Here is a 14,872-nt window from a genome sequence, read left to right as displayed (position 1 = left end):
TACCCTTACCCATTCTTGAGTGGAAGTGGGAGGTTATCACACATGGATTTATTACTAGTCTACCTAAATATAGAACAAAAAATGATTCTATAAAGGTTGTAGTATACAAACTAAGTAATGATTCACATTTTATACCACTGCAATCCACTTATAAGATAGTGAAGATTGCTAATATTTTCATGATAGAAAATTTTCATTTGCATGGCTTGCCTAAGATAGTAGTATCTGATAGGGATGTGAAATTCATGTCTGCCTTTTGGAATACCTTGTTCACTGGACTAGGTACACGGGTACAATTTAGTACTTCCTACCACCCTCAAACATATGGAAATATCAAATAAGTGAACCAATTTCTCGAAGACATGCTAAGAATGTATGTAATGCAACAACCGATATCAACAGAGAATCTATCTCAATCTATTGAGATACTCTACGAGATTTGCCATAATATTGCTCATTCAATAAGCATGAGCAATATTATGCCTTGAAGAGGACTCGAACCTCCATGCTCTTAAGCACGAGATTTTGAGTCTCGCGTGTCTACCATTTCACCATCAAGGCATCCCAAAAGGAAATTCTATTCCATGGGAGGACTACCTTGATTTGGTGGAGTTCACTTATGATAAAAACTATCATGTTTCTTTAAAAATGAATCCATTTGAAGCATTGTATGAATGCATATGCATAACACCTATTAATTGGTGTGGTCCTCAAGATAAAATCTTGTTAAGACCAAATATTCTGAAGGAAATGGAAAGTACAGTGAGGAAGGTGAAAATTATTCTAAAAGATACATAGGATAGACAAAAAACCTATGCAGATAGAATATGAAGTTATATGGAATTTTAAGTGGGGGATCATGTCTATGTGAGGGTCAAACCCAAGAAGAGCACCCTGCAATGGGGAGGGTGTGCAAAGATAGCCCCCTTTTTTTACGACCCTTTTTAGATCCTTTCTTGAATTAGACCTGTACCTTATCAGTTAGCCTTACCTACTCACATACAAGTGCATAATCTGTTGCATGTTTCACTATTGAAAAAATATGTTTATGATCTTAGACATATTATTAGCTGGTAGGAAATAAAAATAAGTAGGGAATAAATATATTCTTTATTGTATGAATGTCCTCTAACGGTTATTAGCTAAGAAAAAACTAATAATTACTTTTAATTTTGAATACAGGTCCAACCATATGGGGAGTTTATGGTAAAACTCCTACGTATTCTAGATCAGAGAGAAACAACGCTGTGAAAGTGGGTTATTGCTTAGGTTAAAGTGCAATGGAAGCATTTTATCCTAGAGGAGGCTACCTGGGAAGATGACAAATTCATGAAAGAAGCTTATCCTAGCTTGTTATGAGGACTAAAGTAAACATCGGGACGATTTTTTTCTCGTGGGGGGGTGGGGGGGGAGATGTAATACTCCTTCATAAAAACTCTGTAAAAACTTGTAAATATTTATTTACTACTCAAAATTTTGGTTGTGGGATTTGTGAAGCCAAATATGTACATAGACATACAAATGTTTGTTAACTTATTAAATCTAAGGAATGTGCAACTTACTCATAAATTCACATGGGGAGACTATAAAAAGAAGGCACACATCCTGGGTAGTTAAACAGTTATGGGAAAGGTGGTTACCTACCCAAGCTTTTCCTTGGAAAGAAAAAAATCCCATAGAAAATCCAAGAGGGTATGAGGAACTTGAGGCTGAAGGTGAGAAGGAGAGACAATGACATTTTGGGAAACTGTTATGACTAGATGATTCTAGAGCATGTTGGCCAATGGAGTCCATCAAAGATCTAAAATTTTGGATTACAAACTAGGACTAGGTATGATTGGGATTAGATGGTCGACAAGAGAATGATTAGTACTGATCTCTTTTCCTTGAATTACCCTAGATGTATAGCAACCTTGGGGGAGATGTAGTGATAAGATTGATCTCAACGGTTGGGAGGATCATTGTCTTCCTTGTGATTTTGTGGCTCAACGATTAAGTGAATTAGAGAAGTACATATGAATACTGTTTGAACTCATGTTATATTTTGATTTATTAATAGTATAAAATATCTTATGTTAAATATGTGTGGCAATTTTATATGTTTTGGGAAAGTAATTTTAGACTTATAGGAAATGATAATGATCAATTACATGAATCTGGTTACTAGTTGGTTTTGTAGAATTTCTTGTAAAAGTAACATTATAGTTGAATCCTCCAACGAAGAAACATGGGTTAGTTCCCAGGCTAGGTCAACCAATTTGACAGCCTTGGAGAAGTCCCTATTCTTGCAGAGGGAACATGTACATTGTCCTATGTATATACATAACATGTAAACACACATAGAATTGGAGGTAATAATAATATTGGGAAATATATAACAATGTACATATAAGGGGGTTACCAGTGTAATTTTTGTAGGTTTCTCAGGTTAGTTCCTAAGGCCATGTTGCATAAGTAGCAACCCATGGAACAATCCCGTAACACAACAAATTCCAACAAAAAAAGACAAAATAAAATTCAACGCCCCATTTTTTAGAACCATCAACTGTATCTACATGTAAATGAAAAAGAAAGTGTCTCAGATGACCATAACATTTGTGTCTGAGGAAATAGAACATATCTAAATGTTGGGTTGTGTTATATTCTTTCCACGACTAGCCCACATAGTTAACCGGGGGGTTAGAGGGGGGGTCACATGGGGTTTGAGGCATACCCGTAACCCCACTTTATGGGGTCTGGGGCAGCACCCCAGAAAATTCTGGTTTTGGAACCTATGTTAGGTTGGGCAGACCCACCTATGGTTTTGTGCATGATTTTCGCACATGATTTTTGGACACGATGGTTTTCGTTCCATGGTATTGGATGCTTCGGCATGTATAAATATGAATTGTAACATTGAAAGGAACATAATGAAAAATCAAGCTAGTAGTCCTGGTTTTGGGATCCAGGGGAAATCTCTGTGTATATGTGTTTTATGTGTTATGCTCTCACATTGTTTATTTTCTGTGTTTTAGAATTCACATGCAAGTAATTTTTGTACGGGGTTAAAACCTACATTTGTTATTAGAGCTGTTTTGGCTTCAAGGGGACGCCTTTGTTGCTGAGTGGTTTCACTCAGGCCAGTGGTAGACCCTGTTTAGTGGGAGATCTGCGAGATCGATTCTGGTGGTAAAAGAAGATGGTGAGCAGTGGAAAGATAGAGATAGAGAAATTTAATGGTCAGAGTTTTGAGTTGTTGAAACTCAATATGGAGGATCTGTTGGTCGATAAAGATCAGTGGATCGCGGTAGATCCAAGTACTAAACCAACGAGAGTGTCCGATGAAGAATGGAAGAAGTTGGATTAAAAGGCAAAGAGCACAATACGATTGTGTCTCTCAGATTTAGTATCCTTGAATGTATTAGGGGAAGATACAACACAGGCTTTGTGGGACAAGTTAGGGACTTTCTACCAATCTAAGTCTCCGATGAATAAATTGTTCCTATGGAAAAAGTTGTATAAACTGAGGATGAAAGATGGAGACTTGGTGACAGAGCATCTAAATGCATTTAACACTGTGGTAAGTCAATTAGCATCTGTTGATATCAAAATTTTAGATGAAGATATGTGCATCAGTTTGTTGTGTTCTCTACCAGATTCGTGGGATAGTCTGGTTATTGCAATAGGTAGCATTGAAACTGCCTTGCAGTTTGATGAAATAGTCTCAGCCTTGCTGATGGAGGAGATAAGCGGAAAAATATGGAGAGCCAGAATGGTGATGCCTTGTCTATACGAGGATGGTCCTAGAACAGAAACAAAATAAGTCATTGAGTGGGAGATCTAAATCTAGAGGGAGATCTAAATCTCCAAGAAAACCTGTAAAGGTGGTGTGCTGGAAATGCGGAAAGGAAGGCCACTTCAAAAGCGATTGTAAATCTAAAGCTCCTGACAAAGGAAACGGATCTAATGAGGTTCCTTCTGCAGAGGAAAAAAACACCTCAGATGAAGGTGGGGATGTGTACTTGGCTTCAAGTACATAGGTAGATCATGAGGCATGGTTGATTGACTCAGGTGCATCCTTTCACTTCACTCCCCATAGAGAGCGGTTCTGCGAGTATGAGAAATATGATGGTGGTGATGTATTCTTAGGGGATGATAGGAAGGCTAAAATCATTGGTCACAGAAAGGTAAAGTTGAAGTTGCAAGGTGGAAGAGTTAGAACACTTCCGAGTGTTCTACATATTCCTACATTGGCCATAGATATAATTTCTGTAAGTAAGATGGATGATGCAGGTGTAAAAACAGTGTTCGAGAAGGATACCTGCAAGATAGTTCGGGGAGCACTGGTATTGATGCGGGGAGTTCAGAATGGAACTTTGTACAAACTGCAAGGTAGCATGGTTGTTAATGGGTGCAACAATTCTGTGGTTCCTGAAAGTGGAGCAGAAAATCTAGTGGTCTCTGGAGAGAAGACCATGCTATGGCATCAAAGGCTTGGACATATTGGAGAGAAAGGCATTCGAATACTTCATGGTAAAGGTATGGTAGAAGGTATGAATAATATCTCTCTGGATTTTGATTTCTGTGAAAATTGTGTATATGGGAAGCAGAATTGAGTGAGTTTCCCCTCTGGTGGTAAGAGGGCGAAACATATATTAGAGCTTGTGCACAGTGATGTGTTTGGACCTGTGAAGGTTCCATCACTAGGTAAGTTTGTGTACTATGTATCATTTATAGATGACTTCTCAAGGAATACATGGATATATTTCCTTCAGAGGAAATTTGAAGTCTTTGACAAGTTTAAAGAATTTAATACTCTTGTGGAAAATCAGACAGAGAAGAAGATAAAGGTGTCGAGGACAGATAATGGTGGAGAGTTTTGCAGCAAGGAATTTGAAGAATTCTGTAAGAAGTGTGGTATAGCATAGCAAAAGACTACTCCATATACACCTTAGAAAAAAGGAGTTGCTGAAAGAATGAACAAGACGTTGATGGAGAGGACAAGAAGCATGCTCAATGGTGCCGAGTTAGGACATGAATTCTAGGCAGAGGCAATGGATACTACATGTTACCTGATCAATAGGTCACCTTCATCAGCATTGGAGGATAAGACTCCACAAGAGGTATGGACTAGTAAGAAACCATCTCTTTCACATCTGAGGGTATTTGGATGTGATGCATATGTACATGTTCCAAAGGAGAAATGAACCAAGTTGGATAGTAAATCTGAAAAGTGCATCTTTATTGGGTATAAGGATGGTTTAAAGGGTTATAAGCTTTGGAACCCAGTAACAAGGAAGGTTGTGTACAGTTGAGACGTGGTGTTCAGATAGGTGAAAGATGTTATTAAACATGAAGTCCAACCAAAGGAACCTGAGAAGATAGAGTTTGAGATAATGGAGGAAGAATCAGACTCTATAGTAGAGGAGGAATCAGAAGATGAAGAGCCAAAAAATCTGTCTGTGAGAAGATCAGTTCGAGAAAGAAGGCAGTGAGAGAGGTACAGTCTATCTACTTTCTCTTCAAATTTTGCTTTGTCTATTACTGATGATGATCCCAGAACTGTGAAGGAAGCAGTGGATTCAGAGGATGGAAAACTCTGGAAAGAGGCCATGGTTGATGAAATGGAATCTTTGCACAAAAATGAGGCTTGGAATTTGGTGGAGTTGATGGCTGGAAGGAAACCCATTGGTAGCAAATGGGTGTTCAGAAAGAAGACAAATGCATAAGGAAAAGTGGAGAAATACAAAGCTCGGGTGATAGAAAAAGGTTATTCCCAGGTGCCAGGAATTGATTTTGGTGATATTTTTTCTCTTGTTGCCAAGGTAACTTCTATTAGATTAATTTTATCTGTTGCTGCTACTTTTGATTTTGAGATAGTATAGATGGATGTGAAGAAAACTTTTCTTCACGGGGATCTGGAAGCGGAGATCTACATGAAGTAACCTGAAGGCTTTGTAGTGAGGGGTAAGAAAGAACTAGTATGCAAGAAGTCTCTGTATGGGTTAAAACAGTCACCAAGGATGTGGTATCAGAAATTTGATACATTTATATGGGAACTTGGCTTCACCAGAAGCAAAGCAGATCACTGTGTGTATTTTAAATTAATTCGTGACCATGTTATTTATTTGGTCTTGTATGTGGATGAAATTTTGTTGGTTGGAAATGACAAAAAATTTATCTAGGATTTGAAGACCCAATTGTCCTCCAAATTCCACACGAAAGATCTTGGTGTTGCAAATTATATTTTGGGCATGGAAATTAAAAGAGATCGGGCAAAGAGGAAGCTCTGGTTAAACCAGAGGAAGTATGCCGAGACAATATTGCAGAGGTTTAATATGCAGGATAGTAAACCGATGAAGGTTCCTATTCCTGTAGGTGTGAGGTTATCTGCTGAACAATCTCCTAAGACATAAGAAGAGGAAAAGGACATGTCCTGTGTTCCATATGCAAGTGCAGTCGGTAGCCTGATGTATGCAATGGTTTGTACTAGACAAGAATTGCACATGCAGTGGGAATATTGAGCAGGTTTATGTCAAAACCAGGGAAGGAGCATTGGACAGTAGTGAAGCGGGTTTTCAGGTATTTGCATGGCACTAGTGATTATGGTTTGTGCTACCAAGGAAGACCAGGATTGGACAGAGTGTTGGATATTCGTGGCTTTGTTAATGTAGACTGGGCTAGAGATCTGGATTAGAGAATATCTACAAGTGGGTATGTGTTTAACCTATTTGGACGCGCAGTCAGTTGGATGAGTAAGAAACAATTTGTAGTGGCACTATCAACTACAGAGGCAAAATACATGGCAACCACTCATGCAAGCAAGGAAGTAGTTTGGTTGCAGAGATTGTGTTCAAGTATGAGGTTAGTACAGGAAGCTATAAGGATAGACTGTGAAAGCCAAAGTGGAATGTTCTTGGCAAAGAACCCCGCATATCATTCAAAGAAAAAGCACATTGATGTTTAATATCACTTTGTGAGGGATATGATAGAAGACAAAAAGGTGTTGCTGGTAAAGGTGAACACTTTGAAGAATACTATAGATGCATTGACAAAATCTGTGAGCTTTGAGAAGTTCTCTTGGTGTAGAGAGACAATGGGCATTTCAGGGCGGGAAAAATGACTAAGCTCTCTTGTGGCCCCTGTGGAAAGAAAACAACAAGTGGGAGAATGTTGGGTTGTGTTATATTCTTTCCACGACTAGCCCACATAGTTAACTGGGGGGTTAGAGGGGGAGTCACATGGGGTTTGAGGCATACCCATAACCCCACTTTATGGGGTATAGGGCAGCGCCCTGAAAAATTTTGGTTTTGGAACCTATGTTAGGTTGGGCAGACCCACCTATGGTTTTGTGCATGATTTTTGCACATGTTTTTTGGACGCGATGGTTTTCAGTCCATGGTATTGGATGCTTCGGCATGTATAAATATGTATTGTAACATTGAAAGGAACATAATGAAAAATCAAGCTGGTAGTCTCGGTTTTGGGATCCAGGGGAAATCTCTGTGTATATGTGTTTTATGTGTTATGCTCTTGCATTGTTTATTTTCTGTGTTTTAGAATTCGTATGTAGGTAATTTCTGTATGGGGTTAAAACCTACACTATAAACTTTCTCAAGTGAAGAACCTAAATAATATAAGCTAATTGAAGTTTATATGCTCGCAGGTCACACATTACATTCAATTGTATAATGCATAGATGAAGAAGAAGAAATAACGATTGATAAACTATATATATATATATATATATATATATATACAAGGAGAATAATTTTTTTATTATAACCAAAGACAATAACGTCCATTCCAGCCAATAATCCCAGGCTGCTCACTAACAATCCAACTCATAATTGGTCTTTCTGATTCTTTTCTATAGAAGAATATGTACATAGGAGTCTTGACAGTTAGCCATTTGCAATTGGTACCATAACCAAATTCTCACGATGGAACTAGAACTTATTTAAAAAAAAGACGTATTGTATCTTGGCAATAATGAAGAACCGGAAAAAAAATAGACATTTGTGGTTCCTTTATAAACTGAACCTTGAACATGACAACCTTATACTAATATCCAAGATCTAGGGAGGAGATTTTAAAAGATAACTCCAGCGAAAGGTGGGACAGGTGCATGCACCTAGAAAAAGAGGAGACTGAAATTGTGAGCCATGAGAACTAGTAGACCTTAACCCAGCTTTCAAATAACACAAAGTTTCAGAATTCACAAATAGAGAATTACATACATATACAAATAGTAATTAGTATTAAAATATAATATCAGCGGGATGCAATTACCAAGAAAAAACAAAACATAAACAATTTCCCTACATGAAACCCTCGACCATACCAAGCTCTACTCCTGAAAATAAGAAGTAAACAAAAATTTACTCTCAAAATCTTTTGGAAAATATGGAAGAAGTTAGTGAATGCTCGCCATATTAAGTCATCGAATATAAGTTGTACCTATATTGAAGGTCAAATCTAACTAAGTCCCTATTTGGAAATGAATGTGAAGATAAGGCAAGAAACAAGACACTGCACCGATCCCTTCACTGTTGCATAATGAAAAAAGAGGTCATAAATCAATTGACAGGAACAAATAAATCCTAATCTTAATAGCACGTCAGAAAAAATCTTGAACAAATCTGTCTTCAGGAAGCCAAAGAGCGAGAAAAATCGTGAATAACTTACCAGAAAAATGAAACCCTCATAGAGATTTTATAGAGCCTTCTCTCCTAGTGAGAAGAGACCAAATGACCACTCTCTCAGCACTGAGGTAGGGAGCAGTTACCCTCGAACTATGCTCCCTTGCCTAAAGTCATCGACCTTTCCCCAAATTACTAGAACCATAGATCACACATCTTCGCCAATTCTAAGGAAATGTTAGATAGTTGTGAGCCATTGAGGGTTTGTGAAGAATATCAAGAGATAACTTAGAATAATTAAACAATATTTGACATACCTAAATCAAAATTTAATATATAAAACTTAGTCGGCTTGAGACTATAACTTATATTCATATACTATAATATGTGAATTACAAAGTTGTTGACGCCTTCAACATTACATCATTAAATGTCAATAGAGATGATAGTGTTATTAACATATGTTAGATTATTAACCAATCTAGATCCATCATAACCTTAGGTCTATCAATCGTCGAGATGGATCAAATATCTTGAGGTGCAAACCTCTTTTTTGAGTGCAAAACTTGAGGAAATATTTTCAGCTCGAGAGATTATATCCCTCTCGGCGCTTGATAGATGCAATGTTACGATAGATCTAGGCTGGTTTCAGTTGTGTGTGGTCATACAAATTTTGTTGAACATCTAATTATTTTGATAATTTTAAATATGCTAAATATGTCTAAGATTAATTTGGTCAATTTAATTTTAAATTTTCTTAGTTACCTCAATTTGTTGAGATGAGAGAGATTGTTAGTAACTTCAATGATGAAAAAAGATGAAATAAAAATTGAGTGCAAAGTGACAATGTAACAATGTTGATTGATAGAAAATGTGAATAATAAAAATATAGTCAATTACAAACAATCTTCATTGCGATCAATCTAAAACTATTTTCTTCTACTGTTCCTATTGTAACAATGTAAAATTTGAAATGGGAACTATAAACTCAAAACGGGAACTTTGGCAAAAAACTTCGAAAAGACATCAAAAATAGTTTTAAAAATGAAAAGTGTGTATACTGGAAAAATGGATTTTTTTTAAGGTCAATTTTGAACATGTTTTAAAAATGATAGTGAAAACAATATTTTCGTGCAAAAAACACCTTGAAAACGAAAAAGTGTTGATACTGGAACGATGATTTTTTTTAGGGTCAATTTTCAACATTTTAAAAAAATGCTAGTAAAACCGAATTTTTATGTGCAAAAAAACAGTTGTTTATGAGGAAAAAAACACACTAATGTTTTTGGTAGAATAACATTTTTCTCTCCTTAATATAAATTCAACATGTTTTCAACCATAACATTCTACATACAAAAAAATTTGGAATTTTTTCAACCATAAAATAAAAAACCATGACATTATGAACAAATTACATGACTAAATTAATCCAAATGTCATTATTTGTATATTGAATGAAACATACATTATATCTCTAATTTAATGTTGCAATGTAGATATTCTAAACAATAAAAATTATCCTAAATAAGACATATAATCCAACAAAATAAAAATGACTCATAACTTTTGATTTAACACCATATGGAAATCAAATTTTTTATTTCAAGATACGATGCAAACATTAGTTATATAAACTGTCTTAGAAAATTATTCAAAGTCACTCATGTTTTCTTGCACACCATCAAAATTAACATCTTTAGATGAATGACTGGATGCTGACGAAGATGTTCCATATTCTTCTCTTTCATCAACTAGTTCCCCATCTGAGTCCACATGCATGCCCACCATTTCAGGTTTCAACATTCTTCTAGATCTACAACTAGTTTCAACAGACTCTCATCTCAACACTGTTCCTTTTGGTAACAACCTTTTCAAAATCTCTATTGTCTTGAAGCAAAGAGTTCCTCTCTTTGTTAAATTGTATTCATAAACAAGTATGTCAACATCCTCCAATTTTAAGATTTCTGTGCGGCGACGATTTATATTTGTACCCTTTATTTTTCTCTTTCTGCCATTTTTTTTATCAACTACCATCTCTGGCTTATACACACCATTGAATGGGTGTGTATTTGTGGCATACCAATGTACTTCAACACCTGTAACATCCTCATTTTCTGTAAAGACCTTTATAACCTTAACAATCCAGAATGGATAGCCATTGGGATCTCCATCTGCTAGCACTGCAATCATGTAACCCTTATTAATATCTTGTACTGAACCCTTGTAAAGTTAATCCACGGCTTCACGTTGTGCATGAGATCTTCTGGAACCAATATACATCTCTCTTTCCTCTACCTGTGAAGAATTAATAATACCTTGAGATCGTTGGTATTCAACAATATTTATTTCCTCATGTTCATTTGATGCATTTTGTGGCCAAATAAATGAATTTTTCAAAGGTATATCTTCATTTGTTGTTTTTGAAATGATATCACTTTGATTATTGAAAAATGACTCCCACCAAACCGAATCAACAATGTCAAAGTACTCATATGTATATCTAATACAATTTTTAATTTCTTCTAGGTAATCAGAATAATTTATATTTCTATTCTGTCTGTGTGCATTATGAACTTCACCAATTGTTTGTAATAACAATATTTTTGATGCAAATAATGGATGATCTGGAATGAATTTCAAAAATTCCAAACCTGATGATGATGCCCATTCTGCAGTAGTTGAATACTTCTTGCCCCATATTAGTGTTTTCCCATCAATTTTTTTGATACGAAATTGATGTTGGAAGCTAATGTCATTAAGTTGTTCAATGCATTTCTCCTCACCATGCGATCCCATAATAAACCTTCGCATGTCAACAGTTTCTTCCAACACATCAGAAGTAGGCTCTGGCATGTATGATTTCTTAACACATTCAAATAATGATGGCAAGCTCCCAACTTCCTTCCTCCTCAATGTGACTGAAAAATGACTGAACATCTGATCAATATGATCATGAGTGTGCCCAACAAGAAGGAAACTAAACTTTACCTTCTAAAAAATTCTCAATTCAACAAGCATGTTTAGATATCCAAAAACACCTTGATTTTTGTTTTCACGACAAGTGGTTTCCAATTGTAGATACAAAACTTCAGAAAGATTACCAGATCGATGAGAAAGCATATCATGAATTATGGTTATTTTCATATTTGCATCATTAAAATATTTGGAGTTGTGAAGTACACCCTTGGCAACATTTTCCAATTGAAGACCATACAACTGACCAAGTGATACTGAATAAAGTTTTCCTCCTATAAATTTTTGGGTGTGCGAACAAAATGTGGTAAAAGTGTTTTCTTCTGGTCCATACCATCAATTATCAAACCCAAATATTTATTCGGATTATCATAACACTTCTTTCGATGTTTGTACAACTTTTTCCTTTCACTTGTTTGTTGTTCGCAATACTCCTAAAGTTCTTTGACAATTGAATCTACACAACATAAAAGAAAGCCAATAAGAAATATGTTTTCATATTTGATGACTATACAATTTTAAAATTTAAAGTTATGAATGCTTACCTCTTTCTGACCCTTCAAATTTGTCCCTTTTTTATTTAAGAGAAGCACATGCACTGCAAATCCCCATCCTTGTCTCCTTAGGAATACAGACATTGTTGAATTCTTTCTTCCATACCTTCACAAAATATTGATATGTAATAAACCAACCATGTCCCTCAACACCTTCTGCATATTCTTTGTATAAGCTGTAGATTTCTCATCTTGAAAAATTATCTGGAATATGTATTGTCACTCTATTTAGCATACACTCTCCATGCTTTGAAAATAAATCTTTCATCCATGACATTGCAGTATTTGATAATGGCCCAAACTGTCGTTTATGACGTACTTCTGAATAAAATGTGGAATCATTTTCCAAATTTTCTTGAATTCTCAAGAGATGAAAATTCCCCATCGAATGAAACATTTTGAAAGCCTTTCTATAGATAAATAAAGACCCAATAAGATAATCATAACTTGACAATGTAGATTGCATGCACCCACCTAAATATGAATTTTGCATGCTTTTATTAATTGACAAATATCTCTTCCTTTTATCTAATGAAAATTTGAAATCCATATGTTTCAAGCAATCTTTTTGACAACATTCACTTGAAATGAGAGTGATGATAGAACTTCTTCTTATTAGATATTCTACTCTACCCCTTGTATAACTAGAACATCTTGCATTGATACGAAAAGGTATGCTCCTACTCCTCGATACAATTTTTCTTGGAAACATCTCTATCATTGGATCATCATTTGTATAAACATTTTCATCATCATTAAGAGGAAATTTATCCACACTATGATCAAATGTGCTTTTCAAATACTGACTTGGAGGATATTCTTCATCTTCCCCTTCTTCAGTGCTACTTTCATAGTCCTTAGAATTGGGACTAAATGGAAAATTTGACTCGATGTTTATTGGATATTCTTCCTTGTGCATTGTCAGTGCTGCTTTCATAGTCCATAGAATTAGGACTACATCAAAAATGTGACTGTTTACTTACTAAAAATGCTGCATCATGTCCTTTGTTATTGCTACTCTTATAGTCATTAGGATTAAGACTAAGTGCTTCATCCCGTCCTTCATCACTACTGCTCTCATAGTCCATAGGATTAGGACTAAGAGGATAATGTGACACTCCATTCTTTTGAAAATTTTCATCATGCTCTTGATCACTACTGCTCTCATAGTCCATAGGATTAGGACTAAGTGGACACTGTGACACTTCATTCTTTTGAAATTTGTCATCATGCTCTTCATCACTATTGCTCTCATAGTCCATTGGATTAAGACTAAGAGGACACTATGATACTACATTCTTTTGAAATTTTTCATCATGCTCTTCATCACTGCTGCTCTCATAGTCCATATGATTAGGACTAAGTGGACACCGTGACACTTCATTCTTTTGAAATTATTCATCATGTTCTTCATCACTGCTTCTTCCATAGTCCATAGGATTAGGACTAAGTGGACATTGTGACACTCTATTCAATTGAAATTCTTTATCGCTGCTGCTCTCATAGTCCATTGGATTAGGACTAATAGGACACCGTGACACTCCATTCTTTTGAAATTTTTCATTATGCTCTTCATCACTGCTGCTCTCAAAGTCCATAGGATTAGGACTAGGTGGAATCCGTGACACTGCATTCTTTTGAAATTCGCCATCATGCTCTTCATCACTGTAGCTCTCATAGTCCATAGGATTAGGACTAAGAGGACACTGTGACACTCCATTCTTTTGGAATTCGTCATCACTGCTGCTGTCATAGTCCATAGGATTAGGACTAAGAGGACACTGTGACACTCCAATCTTTTGAAATTTTTCATCATGCTCTTCATCGTTGTTGCTCTCATAGTCCTTTGGATTAGGACTAAGTGGACATTGTGACACTGCATTCTTTTGAAATTTGTCATCATGCTCTTCATCATTGCTGCTCTCATAGTCCATAGGATTAGGACTAAGAGGACACTGTGACACTCCATTCTTTTGAAATTTGTCATCATGCTCTTCATCACTGTTGCTCTCATAGTCCTTAGGATTAGGACTAAGTGGACACCGTGACACTTCATTCTTTTGAAATTCGTCATCATGCTCTTCATCACTACTGTTCTCATAGACCATAGGATTAGGACTTAGTGGACACCGTGACACTCCATTCTTTTGAAATTTGTCATCATGCTCCTCATCACTGCTGCTCTCATAATCCATAGGATTAGGACTAAGTGGACATCGCGACACTCCATTCTTTTGAAATTATTCATCATGCTCCTCATCATTGTTGCTCTCATAATTCTTAGGATTAGGACTACGTGGAATCTGTGACTCTTTATTTATTTGAAATTATTCTTCCCCTCTTTCATCAGTGCTACTCTCATAGTCCTTACGATTAGGACTAAGTGGAAGAATTGACTTTCTATTCATAGTGGAAGAATTTCTGTTATATTCATCAATATGATTAGAGTTGTCACACGACAAAGATGTTGATGTTTTACAAAGCGAAACTTCACTATCAGAAGAATCCATCCCTTTCAAATAGAAGAGGTTGAATGATACAAATGTAGACTCTCCTAAAGATATTATATAGCTCAGAGAATGAAATTTTCCCTCCAAAAATTTTCGCCAAAATATTTTCCTCCAAAAATTTTGTTTCATGTATTTCCCTTCATTATTTTATTCTACAATTTATTGAAAAATTTTAACTAATTTTTTTTATGAAATAAATCTTTAAATTTAAAAT

At 35.8% G+C, this 14,872-nt stretch overlaps 1 non-coding gene across 1 annotated transcript; it reads right to left on the bottom strand.

Moving 5' to 3' along the window:
• Positions 1–480: 480 nt before the first annotated feature.
• Positions 481–561, bottom strand: TRNAL-CAA (transfer RNA leucine (anticodon CAA)). The gene has a single exon. It is a non-coding gene; the product is annotated as a tRNA-Leu (tRNA).
• Positions 562–14,872: the final 14,311 nt, after the last annotated feature.

The sequence above is a fragment of the Pinus tabuliformis genome, chromosome 3_1 (assembly GCF_031772625.1).
Source record: "Pinus tabuliformis cultivar Carrire ecotype Pingquan chromosome 3_1, CPIR1, whole genome shotgun sequence".
Taxonomy (NCBI): domain Eukaryota; kingdom Viridiplantae; phylum Streptophyta; class Pinopsida; order Pinales; family Pinaceae; genus Pinus; species Pinus tabuliformis.
This window is presented reverse-complemented; position numbering and strand designations above follow the sequence as displayed.